At 36.5% G+C, this 17,885-nt stretch overlaps 1 long non-coding RNA gene across 1 annotated transcript; it reads right to left on the bottom strand.

The window, feature by feature from the left end:
- Window positions 1-15,535: 15,535 nt before the first annotated feature.
- LOC104589793 (uncharacterized) lies at window positions 15,536-16,505 on the bottom strand. Its single transcript, XR_734017.3, has 2 exons — window positions 16,142-16,505; window positions 15,536-16,026 (listed from the first exon to the last, which is right to left on the bottom strand). It is a non-coding gene; the product is annotated as an uncharacterized LOC104589793 (long non-coding RNA).
- Window positions 16,506-17,885: the final 1,380 nt, after the last annotated feature.

Here is a 17,885-nt window from a genome sequence, read left to right as displayed (position 1 = left end):
TTTTTTTTGTTCACTTCTTCTCTCTTTTTTCTTTTTGATAACAAAAATGGTGGGCAATGAATTTGATGCTTTAATGGAGTGAGTGACAACTATGATCCTTCATCGCCGACTAAATAGGTCTGTCTAGTGCTGATTTGCTGATTTTTTAAAAACAATGAGCTCTTGCTCATTAGGACGAAACGTGGTATGGGATGGAGGTTACAAATGATGGGTTAAAAGGCTCAAATGACAATTAATATAGGCATCGAATGCTCGAATTGCCACCTTAGGGATTTAATTCAGGGTCTACTCTCATTATCTTATTTCCGTCTTCTTTTTTTTCTTGATTTTTTTTATCAAGGCTCTATTCATAGCCATATGGATGGAGATTGCTCTTTATATTCTTCATCAACATGAATCAGGCCTTCTTATTGATTAGGGAGGGCTTTATTTTGGTATGAAATGTAAATGGTTAGGGAAAACCAAAATTAGTATGTGGGTGTCATCATAAAAGCTCCCATAATGATAAAATCATCTTAAATGCATGAGTTACTTCTAACTGTTTCTTGATTCTTCGTTTGCCAATTCACTTCTGCATTGATCTTCCTTGATAATTGCCCCACTTGAGTATTTCATTCTCAACAAAGCTACCAAAAGTTCACTCCCTTTTTCCTTTTTTTTTTTTGAGCTCTTGCTCGATTGCCCCAATCGCTTTCTGCTTGTTTTGACACCCACTTACTGGAAAGTGTTTATTGTAAAGAAAATGTTGACCTGAAGGCTCAAAGGACCAACTAGGGGATTTCACTATATATTATTAGGATTGAATGCACGAGGTCAAACAAGCGGCCATGGAAAGCCTCCCTTCATTTCATTATCCACTACACGTTGCATATTAAAGAAGCATATGTTGAGCATAGTATATGTCGACAAAGCCCCCTTGGGCATTTTCCTTCTTTCTCTCTCCCTTTTTTTTGTTTTATTTTTTCTTCTCTCTTCTTTTTTTCTTTCTCTCTTTTTTCTATTTTTTTTTCATTTTTTAGCCTTTTGATGATCCTTGATGTGCATTATGGGTTTGGCTAGTTCACCAAAGAAAAAAGGACTAGTACATGAGCTCAATTGGCTAACAAACGATTTTTGACGATTCATAAGGTTACAAGGAATCAAAAACGGCCAAGGATGCCCTCCAGTCTTTTCTTGATTAATCAACAAAGCACTAGCTTAGGATGGTACCTTTGTTCTATGTTGGCTCAAGCGTTATTCAAGGGAAATGTGCAATGCTTTAGGAGCCACAATTCTGCCCCAGTTTGAACAAAGATGATGGCTTTGTTATGGGTTGGGAGGTCAATAGGAAGTTCAACTATAGAGCTCTTGATCAACAATTCTTTTCTTTGGCATGCTTTTGGGACTTTGAGATGAGGCAAACTCTGCCTTCTTCTACGAGTAGATAGCCCTGAATGGACTAATCACTCTTTATAAGTAAGCATCTCAGGCAAGGGAAGAAGAAATGAGGGAAAATAATATTTTATTTATGAAAATGGCCAGACTCATGTGATGGGCTGCTCTACGTACCACTTTGAAAGGGACCAAGTCGGATGTAGTTCAAAATAAGAGGTTGTGTTCCACACCCTAGGCTCTACTGAGGAAAAGGCAATCAAGTTTATTGGCTAAGAGGTGCTAATTAGATCATTTGGGAAGGACTCTCACACCATGGCACGAGTCACTATACAATGGGCTACTAGTCTGGGGTTCCCAATGATACCCTGAGAAAAGAATAGCTTAGTTAAAGCATTCCTACATCTTCCGCCTATTTTTTCTTTTCTTTATCCTTTTTCTTATTTTCCTGTTTTTGTTTTAGATTTTCCCATTTTTTTTACTTTAGATATTCCCATTTTTTTGTATTTTGGTTTCCCCTTTTTTAATTTGGAATTTTCTTTCTTTTCTTTTCTTTTTGATTTTGGCTTTTTCCCATTTTTTATTTTTTATATTCCCATTTTTTGTATTTTGGTTTTGCCCTTTTTTGTATTTACTTTTTTTTTGTATTTTGAATTCCCCCCTTTTATTGATTTTGGATTCTTCTCTCTTTTTTTATTGATTTTGGAATTTTCCTTTTTTTATTTTATTTTCTTTTTTTTTTTGTAATTTGGATTTTTCTTTTTTTGTATTTTCACTTCTTTTTTTTGGATTTTCGATTTTCCTTTTATTTTGTATTTTGTATTTTTCTTATTTTTTTGAGTTTTGGATTCATCCCTTTTTTTTAATTTTTTTGCCCCTTTTTTATCATTTTTGCATTTTATCCTTTTTTTTTTGTTACTTTTCCATTCTTAATCACAGTCATGGTAATTCATTCAAAAGAGGTGGCTGACCTAGAATCTAGGCTATCATACAAATGATGCACATGGGTGTGGGGTGTGACATCTAGATCATGGTCAAAAGGCTACCAGTCTTCAAACCTCCACCCTTGCAGGCTTCTCAGGCTGGTGACTGGTTGAGAGCTTTCCACCGGCCTCACCGGGTTCCTAGTCCCGATGGCCCAAGTGTACCAGACTCTCTCCTAATAGGAAGCAAATTATAAATGTCTAAATTTATGTAATGAGATGTAAATGTTCACACATGAGAAAATGCCAATATATACAAGCAAAATCATTATCAAAAGAATGGAAATAAACAGTCGAAAACAAGTATTCAATGGGATCCCCACATATACATATATTAGCCTAGCAATTAATGAAACTAAATCTTAGGATGAGAGACCTGCCTTTAACATCGCTTATATATATATATATAAAAAAAAAAAAAAACGCATATGGCGGCCATGGGGGCACCACACAACATCGAATCGGGTTTCATTTAATCTAACAAGTGGTCAAGAGTTCTGAACACAAGACATGGCCTTGTCCAGCCAACAGTTAATAACAAGATGTCCGACTTTTGTCACATGTGGCACGAGATTATTATTCCCAAGACACTGACGAGTCAAATTCTTGTTTCCAAAAAACAAAGAAACTTGGATCAACGCAAGGAAGCATGCTTGATCCTACTTGTACCACTACATATAGAAGGGGAACTGATATGAAAACTTAAACCAGAGGCCAAGCATCCAAGAGGAAAGACGTGCATATTCAAAATTGGAGCTGGATGCAGTGGCCAAAGGAGAAGGGTAAGCTATTAACAGGAGCTAGATACCACCGACTCAAGAGAAAGGACTGACATCAATGGAAGTTATATGCCCAATCAGAAAGAGGCTTGACGCTCCTGAGGACCTGAAACATTTCTACCCATCATTTAAAATAGGAACCATTGCTCGTGAGATCCAAAGCAAACTCCTATTGAAGCAATGTTAAGTTTGGAATGGGCCTATGACCTGTCTTGGGGTTAGGATTATAATGAAAGAGACTCGACTTGATAACAGGAGCATCAATGAGTCCCTAACGCATAAATCTAACTAGTTTCAACACCACAAAGCAGGAAACGAAGGATGAATACCTGTTTCTCTTAATTCTGGGGGTCACCCTATCTCAAGTCAAGATCTTTGGTTTTTTTTTTTTTCTACTCAACACAATCAAATGGGGAAGTATCTGACCAGGGTCAAGCGCTGAAGTCAACCTACAAGGCTTAATAACCCCATACTTGAAGACAAAACAAGGCTTAATAACCCCTAATTTGTTCTCTTGCCCCTCGATCCTGATTTAACAATGGTCATTTCCAGGCCGTCTCCCTAGTCCCCTTGTTCTTGAACCAAAAAAGTGACTTCCTCCGAAATACCAGCTTGACCTTTTTCAGCACCTAACTTTTGCTCGGTCCATCACCCGAACCACTAATTTATCTCAAACACCCGATCAGTCCTGATCTCTTCGAAACACCCAAAAACTCAAAAATCCTGAATTTCACCTCAGGAGCCATCAGATTCATTGTTAAACCTACTTGATACCTATCTAATGACCCAGATCAACCCACACTTACACATTAACCATTAGATCAGACACAACCGTCAGACCCAAGACCTCCCAAAACACCTACCCATGAAATTTCAGCTCAAGATTCTTCCATTTACCCTTTCATCATGTAAAGATTCCATTTTGGCTAATCGCGTTAACCTAAACACTCAGAACTCAGATTCCCTTGATCTTGATACATCCGAACTAATCAAACCGCACCATTAAGCTCTGGACACATCAAAACACCTGCCCATAAAGTTTCAACCCTAGATTTCCCTCATTTGCCCGTCCATCAAACAAATATTCCATTTCGAAATATCCTGTTAACCTAAATTTATACGATCTTGACCCCCTCAACCAATCAGACATCACCATCATATCCCGAACACCTCCAAACACCCACCTATAAAATTTAAGGACAAAGCACCCTCATTTACCCTCTATCATACCGAGATTCTATTTCTAGGCTCCAGATTGATCGAATTCCAAATCCGCCCAATCCGGATCTAGTTGGCTCAATATAACCTTACCAATCATCTTATACTACCCAAAAACCCTACCCTATGAAGTTTCATCCAAAACAAACCTCGTTTACCCCTCGATCACATAAAGATTCCATTTCGAACCCTAAATTAATTGAATCAAGCCCTGGCTAGACTTTCCCGATCCAGGTCCATTTCACCCAATCTGATCCCTCCAATCAATTCAGAATGTATGAAAACCCCACCTTGTGAAATTTCAGCCAAGAATACCCTCATTTACCCTTCCGTGTAAAAATATTCCATTTTGATCGATCTCACTAACCCATACATGTACGACCCCACTCCGCGGTCAAATCCATCTCAACTCTTCATTTTTTGGCCAAAAAATCCCCACCAATGAACCAGAAGACCTAGTTTGACCCTTCTAGACCCAGTTTGACCCATTTTCCCAAAATTATCAAAATACCCTCAGAACCCCAAAATTACGAAACTGCCCTTAACTCTAATCTCTTTCTCTCTCCCTTTTTTTTATTTTTCTATTCCTTCCTCTGCCTTCCTTCGCTGTTTTCTGGGACGATCGAAATCACCGCCGCCATTGCAACTTCTAGCAACGGCGGTGATTTCTTTTCTCTATCTCTCTCTTATCTTTTCCCTCCCATCGATTCCTCTCGTTTCTCTTTCATTGTTTCTCATTATTTTCCTCTCTCTTCTTTATCACCACCATTCCTACTGTCCTTATCTGAAACCTTACCGTAGTTGTTCCGACCATCAGCGGTTTCTCCCCTCCATTTGTTCTTCCTTCTTATCATTCCCCTCTGTCACTAGTCGAGTCATAATCGAACAGCGGAGCAGTGACATTCATTGTCTTCCTCACTCCGAACAACGAACCCAGTGGTGGCATCACTACTTTCACACTATATATTCGCGTCCGGCATCCTCTCTGTATTGGCGTCTGAGACCCAGCTGCTTGATCTGACGACGGTAACCTTAGTCATGACTGCAGGAATTGATCATCGTAGTGATTAGAACTTTGAAGACACCGACTGGGATTATCATAATTCGGTTCCCCTGTTTCGTTGATCTATTTCAGGCGGACATCCAAATCCAAACCAGGTAACATCTTTTCGTATTTATTATTTTATTCCTTCAATTTCTCTTTTTTTTTTATTGTTCTTAGATTCTCTCATTCTTATCCATTCTATCTTTGCAATCATTTTCATCCGATGATTTGTTCATTGTGCTTAATCATATCTAATTATTGAATTAATTTTGTATGAGAATGTCCATCATTACTTATTTGATCTGTTTATGAACCACGGTTTGCTCTTTATTAGTAATTTTATTTAACTTGATGTTTGCCTGAATCGGTCCGAGAGGTTTAAACTTCCTCTCTCTTCAGATCATTCAACCGAAAGGGCTTTGATAGAAAAGGGGTGAGAGAGCAACCTTCCACCCTTTTGCTATACTTTCGAGCTGACGAAGGATGCAGGTCTCTCATTTAAATTGAAATTAAAAAAAAAAGATAAAAAAAAGATAAAAAAAAGAAAAGAAAAAAGTACTAAATAAATTAAATAGGTTTTATTTGTCGATTTATTTTCGGTTTGATATTTTCTTGATCATTGCTGCTTTTTTAATCATGTATTTGCAATTATGCTCGCTTAGAACACCATGTGGGTCCCACCTATTGGACCCGGGAGAGGGGTACCTAACCCCTTCATTATCTAAACAAAAACCGTTTTTGAAAGTCATTCTCGGAGATCCCATCACCTCCCTTTCTCAATCTGATGGGTGGCGACTCCATTTTCAGCCCAAGTGGCAAGTGAGATGGTTTTTCCAACACTCACAGACTTGGAGAGTTCTTGAACAATAACTGCTCTTCTAGGTCATTTTTCTTCTATTAGAATAATAACTGCTCTTTTGATGTTTATTTGATTGTTCTTTATTGCTTTATGCCTATTATTTCATTATCTGCTTATTCACACTCTACACACATCATCTCGCATTTATATTTAGCATCCCATCATCCTATTAGGAGAGAGTTGGTACACTTAGGCCATCAGGACTATGAACCCGACGAGACCAATAGAAAGCTCTCAACCAGTCATTAACCTAAGAAGCCCATATGGGTAGAGGTTTGCATACTGGTGACCTCAACCATGGATCTAGGTGCCACACTCCAACATCATGCATCACATTCCACATGTCAACCAAGTTAGGGTTTCAGCCACCTTAGCTTTGCTTGCTTGCATACCCCTTGTGGGGCCTATGTCAAATAATAACATAAAATATAAAAGATAAAAAAGATAAAAAAAAAATCAAGAGTCAAAAAATAAAAAAATATAAATCAAAAGATTTTTAAACAAAAAAAGAAAGAAAAAAGTAAAAAAAATTAAATACAAAAGCGTAAGCACAAATATAAATAAATGAAAATTAAAAAAAAAATATAGAAGATAAAGATAAAAAAGAAAAAAGGAAGGAAAAGAGAAAAAGAATAAAAATATAAAAAATAAAAAATCAAATAAAAAGTAAAAAATATAATAATAAATCCAAAAAATTCAAAGAAAGAAAATTAAAGGGGAAGTTTTTAAATTGCAAAAAATAAAAAGAAAAAAAGAAAAAATATATAAAAAATGTAAAGAAAACAAAAAACATACCAAATGGATTCTAAAAAATCCAAAAATAAAGTGTCAAAAAACAAAATGTAACAATTGTAAATAAAAGAAATTACAAATATATGGAAAATAAAAAACCAAATAAGAAATTCAAAAAATCAGCAAAAATAGAAATACAAAAAAGAAAAAGGAATAGAAATGAAAAAAAAGAGAGAAAAATGAAGGAAGGAAAAGAAATAAGGAAAATGAATAAAAAACAAAACAAAAAGAAAAAACAAAATCATTTAAATAAGAGAAATCCTGAATATTTCTTTATTGTAAATAATAAGAAACTAAAAATAAAAAAAACCAAGAATTAAGGATCTAAAAAAGAAGAAAAAAATTCAAAAACAAAAACAAAAAAAAACAATCAAAAACAAAAACAAAAAGAAAGTCAAATTCGAAAGAAAAAGAAAATTAAAATTTCAAAATCAGAAATAAAAAAATAACAAATAAAATCGCCTTAGATCAATCAAGTAGGCACAAGTCAAAAAGAAAAGATAATAGATAAGTAGATGGTAAAATGTGAGACCTATGTAGAGTAATAACATGAAATTAAAAAAAATTATAATAGAATCAAAATTAAAAAAATAAAATAAAAATTAGATAAAGTTCAAAATAAACAAAAATGAAACATATTAAAAGTCCAAAAAATGCCAAAACAGAAAAGAAAAAACAAAAAAAGAGAAAAAATTCAAAATCCAAAGAAAATGCAAAAAAAAAAAAAGAGAATCCAAAATCCATAAAAGGGAAAAAACCAAAATACGAAAAAAAAAAAGATGATAAAGAAAAAATGAGGAAATGAGGAAAATTATAAGGCACTAAAAAACAACAATAATAACTAAAATAAATAATAAATTAACAAAAAAAGAAAAAAAAAGGATGAGGATGATCTAGATTTCTTTGAGTTTGTTTTAATTAACCAAAATTTTGGGAAATGTAATGAATGAGTTACTAAACAAAAAAAAATAAAAAAAAAAAGGATAAAATGATAAAAAATCAGATCATCACAAAAAAGAAAAAAAAAAGGAAAAGAAGATGTATACAAAGGCGAAATAAGAAAGTAAAGCCAAGAAAAATTCAAAAAAAGGGAAAATAGAAAAGTAAAAAAAAAAAAGAGAGAGAGAGAAAGACATAAGATGCCCAAATTAGGACATAGAAGAATAAGCAAAATATGAGATAATGGTGCATAATGATAAAATTGATGTCCTTTTTCAGAAAAGGTTATTCTTGGAGATCAAGAATTGAAAAAGCATTACAGCTCAGCCCTAATTCTCTATCATGCCTGAAGTTCTTCCCAAGACTGATTACATCCCTCAAACGGCAATCCCACCAAACACAAAGACAATAGTGCTGACTCATATCTCTTATAGTGACTACTTCCATCTCCAAGAAACATTGAATGAGATGTCCATCAAGTTGGCCAAATTGGAAACCGAGAAATCCCAAACTACTCAATCTACTCCCACAATGGGAACCCAATCATCTTTCCCTCCTACATCCTATGCCTTTGCATCCTCTTCATCCAATAACCCTGGTCTCATGCCATACAACATATTGGTCACCTTCCTTTGTCTTTACTATGGGAACCAAACAGGCTCATCAATCAAAGACATTTCCCACTCCTAATTTTGAGAATCCGACAATACGTCAACCCACTACTGCATCCTCGTGAGGAAAGAATTTGAATATGACTGTCATCCAGTCTCCACTCCACGATCCCCTCAAGATTGAATTAGAGCAAATGAAATAAGAGCTGAAGAGGTTGAAAGAAGTCCAGGATTTGGGAGTTACAGATTTCAGAGAGTTGTGCCTATACCATGATGCGGAGTTGCCTATTAAGTTCAAAATGCCAGACCTTGAAAAACATGACGGGAAAGGATGCCCACAAACCCATCTGAAGACCTTCTGTGGTGATAGGTTTCAATATGGATCAAACAAGAAATTACTCATTCAGAAGAACCTTATAGGGAGTGCTAGAACTTGGTTTGCAAATCTAGCAAATGATAAGAACAAGACTTGGAAAGGTGTTTCAGAGGCATTCTTAGATCGGTTTTCTTATAACAAGGAATTAGCACCTGATCGAGGAGATCTCGAGTCTATGACTCAGAAGTCAGGAGAAAGTTTCTTGGATTATGCATATCGGTGGCGTGAAATGACGAGTAGATTACGACACCCAATGCCAAAAGAAGAGATGGTGAGGTTGTTTATTAAGACGTTGAAGGATCCATATCATACATTGTTGATTGCACAACATTTGAAGGATTCTAGTGATGTCGTAAAGGTAGTTGTCAAAATTGAAGAGGCTCTTAGACAGGGTCGGATTTTAGTGATGTCGTGAAGGTAGCTGTCATACATTGTTTTTACTTTTAATAGCTCCATTATCTCTTTCGTTCTAGATTACTTATCTAATCTATTTATGAACCTCGGTTTGCTCTTTATTAGTAATTTTATTTAACTTGATGTTTGCCCGAATCGGCCTGAGAGGTTTAAGCTTCCTCTCTCTTTAGATCATTCCACCGAGTCCAAAGGTGGAAGCTCTGATAGAAAAGGGGTGAGAGAGCAATCTTCCACCCTTTTGCCCAGGCCCCTACGTCCAAAAGGGGATTGATCTACGAGTAAGGAAGGGAACATCCTTTCGAGCTAATGAAGGATGTAGGTCTCTGATTCAGATTGAAATTAATAAAAAGAAAGATAAAAAAAGAAAAGAAAAGAAAAAAGTACTAAATAAATTAAATAGGTCCTCTTTGTTGATTTATTTTTGGTTTGATATTTTCTTTATCGTTGCTGCTTTTTTAATCATGTATTTGCAATTATGCTCGCTTAGAACACCATGTGGGCTCCACTTATTGGACTTGGGAGAGGAGTGCCTAACCCCTTCCCTCTCCCATCCAAGACTTACCCAGACTGGTTAATCAGTGCCTCGGGAATTGGAGTCATTATCTAAACAAAAACCATTTTTGAAAATCATTCTCGAAGGTCCCATCACCTCCCTTTCCTAATCTGATGGGTGGCGACTCCATTTCCAGCCCAAGTAGCAAGTGAACTGGTTTTTCCGATGCTCACAACCTTCAAATGAAATGGCTTTCCCTCAACAAATCAAGCTGGGGATCAACAAACAGTGCTACCATAACCAATGTTCAATAGCACAAATCATCAGAATCAATGTTGTCAAAGCAATCCCCACATAGCTCCATGCATGTGTAGCTTTTTTTTATTTTTTTAGAAAAATAATTTTATTAAGAAACCTATTAACACAAGAGCAAACTAGCTAGACAACATAAAAGGGAGTCTAAGCCGGAAAAACACCAGAAAAAAAAAAAGAAAAAAAAAAGAAGAAACTAACACTTATCAGACCTAAAACTAAAGGGGTAGACAGACAAAAATGGACTGCTAAGTTGGACCTGAAAAGGCTACTGAGGCCACACTTTTCCACAACATGAGCTGCAATGTTTTCTTCCCTGACATGCTTAATCAAACTCAAAAAAAAAAATACATAAAGAGTCTTAACATCTTCACACACAAGGGTATGTAGTTCAGAAAAATAAAGGACAAATGGGATCAGGCATTCAGCAATCATCAATAATTAGGAGATATTCAGCCTCAACTGACCGCCCAAGCTTGATTAATAGAGTTGTTTTCCTTTGAAGGAGACTATCTAAGCTTGGGTCAGACCCCTAGGGTTACCAACTCGAAAAGGTATGTCACACATGGATTGAACATAGATGGAGGACTTGCTAAACACATTCCCCTACCCTGGTCTACAGAGCCTACCCATACAAATTGGATGTGATTTTAATATTCTGAACCTGGTCAGGGAAACAAAACATGATAGCCAGGATAAACCCATCTCTTGGGTTGCACAACTAGGACAATTGGATTGGGCAAGAGGCACACTTCAGTTACAGAATTAGGACAGGAAAGTCACTAACGAAACCAGATGAGGCTCTTCAAGGCATGGTACAAATGAAACTCCAGGGCAAAGTCTATTGCTGAATTACTTATCCTACACCAGCTATGGAATATTATCCAATCATGATTCAAATCTATGCTAAATACCCAGGCCCAAACTTATTTACCCATGTTTTCAACGAGAAATCTAGCTTCAAATACAATTTCCAGGTTCAAGAGAAGAAAAAAGGAATTCTGTCATGATATGTAGACACAGGTCAAGGCAGAATAGAATGAGCAAGGACCAATCTGACAATGGAGAGATGCATCACAAGCAAACAATTACAACTCAACTTAAAAGATTGCATATATATTAAAACAAGAGCAAATCATTGTCACATTCACAGGGAATGCAACATTCATTAAGTCAGCTGAACAACTCGATGTCCATAGGCTTATGAAAACATGAATCAAAACACTCAGGTTGACGACAATTCAAATTTTCAACAGGGGGAGTGTAGCTTTCAACTGAGATAAGAATGAAATAGTTCAGAGAACTTACTGGGGGAAACAAATTTATCCTCAATTTTGAGTCAAGCAAAATGAGCTCATGGTTCACAATTCATAAAGCAAAGCAGCAGTGTTCATTAAACCATACGTGCTGAATGTACCAGCTCGATCAAACAGTCAACACCTCTTAATTTCTAAAAAGATTAATAGCAGCTCCCCTCATGTAACACTAGTTGTAACTTGTAAGTCAACTCACCCTCTAAGTCAGCATTCCACAAACTCAAACAAACTCGACTTAGGCCTCATTTGATAACACTTTTCAGAGGTATGGTGTCTGAAAAACTTGCTTTGCAGACACCAGACTTGTTTAGTGTTGCGTCTGAAAATCGATCTGAAATCTTTTTTCAGATCTGAAATTTTAAGTCAATAGCCTGTAACTTGTGCGTTTAGACATAATTGAGAGGTGCATAAAAGACATAAATACCCTCAAAAAATTTTAATATTACATATTTATGTCCTCCATGTAAATTGAATCGAACCCTCACTATGAACTAATGAAGCTCCACTGCCACCACTGCCGCTGCACTCTCTCTATCTCCTCTCTCTCTTGTATTCCCGCCACCATGGTTCTTCTCTCTCGCTCTCACTCTCTCTCCGCCCTGTCTTCCGCCACTGCAATGGTGGTTCTTCTCTCTCAATCTTGCTCTCTCTCTCCACCCTGTCTTCCACCACCGCCGCTGCAAAGTTGTAGAGGCAGTTCTCTCTGGCCCTCTCTCTCGATCTCTCGATTTTTCTCCCTCACTCTCTCTCTCTCTCCGCCTTGTCTTCCAGCCGCCACCGATACTATAAGTTGTAGCGGTTGCTCTCTCTCTCTCCCACTGTCTTCCCGCTCTCACTCTCTCTCTCCCCCTCCCTCTCTCTTTCTCTCTCCCTCTCTCCCCTATCTTCCCACCGCGGTGGCTCTCTCTCCCCTTGTCTTCTCTCTCTCGCCTCCCTCCCTCTCTCTCATTGTCTTCTACAATTTTTATTAATTATTAATTATTTTATTATTTTTTATTAAACATTAATTATTTATTATTGAATTTACTTGTGTTATTTATTCTTTATTAATTATTTTTATTAACTAGTAATTTTTAATTATTTCATTAATTTTTAAAAATTATTTTAATTTTTATTTGTGTAAATCATTAATTAGTAATTATTAATTATAGTCATTAATTATTTTTTTTAATTTTAATCATTTCATTTATTAATTTATTATTTTTTATTTGTATTGTTTCAATATTATTTTGAGGTTGAAAATTATTTTTTATGAGATAATGTAAATTGAATTCAATATTTCCAAATAGTATGTTCTAGGGGTAAAATAGTAAAATCAATAAATTTCAGATGGTAAAGGGTCCATCCAACACAAACAAACTTATGGATTCAAATCCTTTAAAAAGTAGAAAAGCAACCATGCCTCTTTTCATATTTCAAACACTATTAATATCTTTTTAACTTTTTAGATCTGAATTTTCAGATTTATCAAACGCCACCTTACCCACAATTTTGAAATTATTAAGTTTCGGATTTTAAATTGGAAAACATGCACACACAACCTGTTCAATTGCAAGCTCCCATGAAAGAAACATACTAAGTCAAAACTCTCAACACACCATCCTGACTATTCTCTTGTCACAACCAAGATTGAATCCTTCCATCCCTTTCCAGTAAACACCTCTCATTTCAGAACACAACTCCTTGTATCCCCCCCCCCTTTTGATGAGAGGTTCAGCCTATTGGGTGCCCTTTCAAGCTTTGCTGAGGAAATGATCACTCTATGAAGCTTTGCTTTGTTCATGGAATTCTTTGCTTAGACAAAAGGACTATGTTCCTCTTAAACATGCACCTATACAAAACAGCATTTGGTCTGGAAACAGATCCAGGAATAAGGGACTAGGGTCGACATGGAATGGATAGGGGTAATTTCATATCTGTCAAGCGGTTAGGTGCAGCATTCTATGAATTAGAGCAAAAACCTTAAAGAAGAAAGAAATTAAACGCACATGGAGCTGAGTACAGGCAGTTATCCATCCAAAACTGAGCATGTGTAGGAAAGACAAACATATACTTTAACAAGAGAGGGTGTAAGGGTCAAAGTTACGTTCCTAAGATTTTTTGTAAACGGTCAACCAAAAGTTGTCACTTATTCAAGCATATACTCAGATCTTTTTTTTTTTTTTTTTTTTTTTTTTTGCAGTAAGTGACATCAACCTGCAAAGGGAAGCCCCTCACACTTTGCTTAAACTAGTATCCAAACTTAAAGACAAGCATTTGGATCTCATTTCAGATCCCCCACCATTCATTCCCAAGACCAATCTAGATTTCACCTTCACAATACACAAACTAGGACTAGTTTCTGATACAGAGTTTGAATGAGGACAGCCTTACCTTGAACCCAAATCCCTTCAGGCATTACTAGCATAGGTATTTTATTATTTCTTTTTTTTTTCTTTATTAACCTCTGAAACAACAGCAATTTCAATCTGGGGGATACAAAAGAAAGACTGTAGAGGTGGTCAAAGGTTAACGTTTCTGTCTTGTAATTTCACAGTGGCTGAATGGTAATGTCCAAAAACTGAGGTAATTTGTTATCAGCCCGCCCACTGACTTCTAGACTTTGAGGTTTTCTGCTAGCAGCGTCTAACCTCTAGTTACTTCACAAACTGATCCTGTGGGAACATTGCTCCTTGGTAGAATCCGAAATCTAATTCCCTAATTCTGCAAGAATCTCTATAACACCCCCAAGCCTATGACCAACATACTGAAATCCTTGGACGTCTGCACACCTGCTATAACCACTCAGGTTTTGCCTCATGAGGGAATAGGTTCTTGCTGCAGTTGTAGCAGTAAGAGTTAGCCCTGGTATGCTAGTGAAGTTGATCTTTACAAACAAGGCAAACACTCAAGGTGATCAACATCGGATGGATAAGCTTGTATATTTTATTATTTTTTATCTTTTTATCTTTTTTTTTCTCACTGTTTTTTCTTAATCTGCACATGAACCCCTAAATTGAAAATTTATTCAAACTTATCAAATTCAGCAACAAATAAGCATGAACATGAAGTAAATACTAACATCCAAACCTGATTTGAGTTAAAAATAAAAATCACTCATGCTTAAGCCAGCAGAAACTAAGAAGAAATTATTCATTTCATTCAGCAAAAGGAATAATCTGAACATAAAATCTAACTACTGATGACCTAACTTATGCATATTCAAGTAAACTCGGTCATGGTGCTCTACAACCAGCACGAATTCAAATTCAGCAAGGATTGCTAGCTTCCCAATTAATCAAAAATATTTATCCCATCAAATACCAAAACATGTAAATACATAGCACTTAGCACTTCTATTGTCTGTTACAAGTTCAACCTTGGCCCACATTGTCATTGCTTATTATGAACTGAACTTCTATTCAAAAAAGTACTGCTGCATTATTTAGTACTCATTCTAGAAAGTATCTAAGCAGAAATCCAACATGAACTCAAAAGCTAAAAAGCCAGTTTTATCAGAAAATTAAGAGCATGCAAATGCAGTGCCACCACCGTTTATTATGAATCCATCCAAGAACTGACTGGACTAACACAAAACATCAAGAGATAGCTTCGTCAAGAATTCAGATTGTACTATTATTAGTACCCATTAGAAATTCCACAAAAAGGAAAATGCAATCTAGCATGAGATGCTAAGTTAGAACCTAGGACAACAATCAGCATTCCAACTAGGTATGTGCATGGCATCATACTTATTTATCAGAATTTCACCCTGAGATTATTTAATACAGCGTTAACACAGAAATCAAGAAAGCTACTCGTATAGAAATATGTTGCTTCTCCTAGGGAACTCCATCAAAACCCAATCCAATAGAACAACAACATATAAAGAAAGAAAACAGGGGAGTTTCCCAAAAAAAAATCAGAAGAAACCTTAAACTCCAACTGGCTAAAACCCGAATTGTCAGCAAAATGATATTAGGAGTTTAGAGAAACAAACGGAATTACTTTATATCTTCTCTTTTTTTGGATATTTTGCAAAACCAAATAAAAGGAAACCACTAAGAATTTAAAACCAGCAGATACCAAATTGTTGTTAAAAAGCTGAAACCGATTGCCACAAGTGGAACCGTTAAGAGAAATGGTGTTCACACTGTTCTCAGCTTCCCCAGTGGAGTTGCCATTCTGTGATCATCAAGAAAATCACCGGCCGTTCACTTCATGGCCGAACAGTTGGGTCTCCCGGATTTAAATTTTACAAAATCATTTAGAATTAACAACTCCATACCAATCAGCAAGGACAAGGCCATTTTGGGTAAGTTGAGAAAGAGAGAGGAAAGGGGTTAGGCACCCCTCTCTAGTCAGTACGAATACTAGATTTCCCTTCTCTGCTTTAATTCGAATTAGAGCTAAGAATCCGTGTTTTCTTACAATAAGGAGGGATATGAAGAACGCTCCCTTATCCTCCGATCCAACCCCCTATTGGACGTAGGGGCCTAAGCAAAAAGGTAGGAAACCCTACCCCTTTTCTATCAATCCCTGCAAACATCCAAAAACACCATTGTTCTTGCACTTGCAAATAAAATACGAAATATACAAACAAAAAATAAAGAAAAACAAATATAAATATTTGAGGGTGAGATAAGGTTGTTACCTCAATGTAGCCTTAAAATAAGCGTTGAATGTTGTTGGGTGTTGTCGAAACAGAAGCCAAATGAACGGAAGATTGGTCGCCGAATAACTATATCGAACTATCAGATTTTGACTGATTCAAACGGTGGTGTAGAGGGAAAAACAACTTAGTTAATGTCGCTTTGGAACGCCTTAACTGACCTTACTACCAGTGATTCTACTCAATGGGTGATAGAGATGGAAGATGGGATCAGTGATTGACCAGTAATCTGAAAGGTGACGAGAGGAGAAGAGACGGCGAGAAGGGTGAGATTGGTACAAAAATGATGAGAATAGAAAGGTAGATGTGAGTGGCTGTTGCTGGTTGGGTTCCAACCTGCCACTACAGCTCACTGCAGCAACGAGAGAGAGGCTTAAAGTGCGGTTTAGAAAATCCGAGCTCCAATCAGTGGCGAGAGAAAGGCTTGAGAGGTTGGGTTCCAATAGCTCCAACTTGTAGATTTTGACATTTATTATAAATGAATAAAATACATAATTTATTCATGCTATCTATGGTGTACTTTTGTGTAATACCCTTAAACTAGACATTTATGAGACTCGTGTTAGTTTAGAATCTTCACAACCATTGGATAGACTTGTGGAGGTTTATCCTACTAAGGCTGACACTAATGTGCTGCCAATTCAGTTGGGGTGACTTGTTTCAGCTGCCAGGGTGAGACCTGAAGCACATGTAGTGCGGGTTTGTTTGAAACCTTGAACCGGACCATTTTCCAGTTATGCCTTGGACCTAAGAGATAGATGGGCAAAATGAAAAGTTACACTTAATCCCTAGACTCGATTATGGTACAGAATTAGGCGTTGGATTGGTTTATCTTTGATATGCCAATCAGTGAGATTCTTAGCGGGGTCAAAACTTGGGTATGTTGGGGCAGTCTGAGAATTCACTTGAATAGGTGATCATAGTGACAGTATCAACCCATTTGTTGGACAAAGTGAACAATCGGGGAATGCACTCTCTCTGATGGAAACCTAAACTACCGGTAGTTAATTTAAAAACAACAATTTGGTTTCACAAAATATATTTATATAGAAATATACATATATATTATGGTTTCACAAAATGTTTGCAAAGGATTTTAATTCCTGAGATCCATGTGAGCAGAAAGTGTAACACTGTACCTTGCAATCGAGGGAGGGGTCCTCTCTTGTCGGGTAGTGTTTGATCATTATGGGCTGAGAGGTTAAGTGTAAGACCATTTAGAACTTTTACCTGATGGGCTAATCTCACTTAAATTAAAGGGAAAGTGAGCCTGATGACTTAATGGGTTAAAGCCCAATTCGAACTGGGCTTGTGCCTACCTGACCTAGAGGGGGGGAATGGATTTGGATATAGAGTTTGGAGTTGCCACCTAAATTTTTGGAATTGGGAATTTAGGAAAACCCGGGATTTTTCAAGAAAAATATTTTGTTTTCATAGTGACTCATTGCCCAATGGAATAGAGATTCTTAGGGTCTGGGGACCAAGGTACAGTGTAAAAAGGTATTAGGCACTCCACACACGTCCGATTGAACCCCCTCTACTTCACCAATATTCCACGAAAACTTTCATAATTTCTAGGCTTAAAAATAAAACACGCACTAAACTAAGCAATTGGAATCTAGAAAGAAAAGAGGAAGTTCTAAACATTTAATCAATTAACTAACAGATGCATTTGAACCATTAGAATGATAACGATGGAGTAACTAATGAGTGACTAATGGACGAA

The sequence above is a fragment of the Nelumbo nucifera genome, chromosome 3 (genome assembly GCF_055504915.1).
Source record: "Nelumbo nucifera cultivar China Antique chromosome 3, China Antique-T2T, whole genome shotgun sequence".
NCBI lineage: Eukaryota > Viridiplantae > Streptophyta > Magnoliopsida > Proteales > Nelumbonaceae > Nelumbo > Nelumbo nucifera.
Note: the sequence above shows the minus strand (reverse complement) of the source record. Positions and strands in the feature narration are given on the sequence as shown.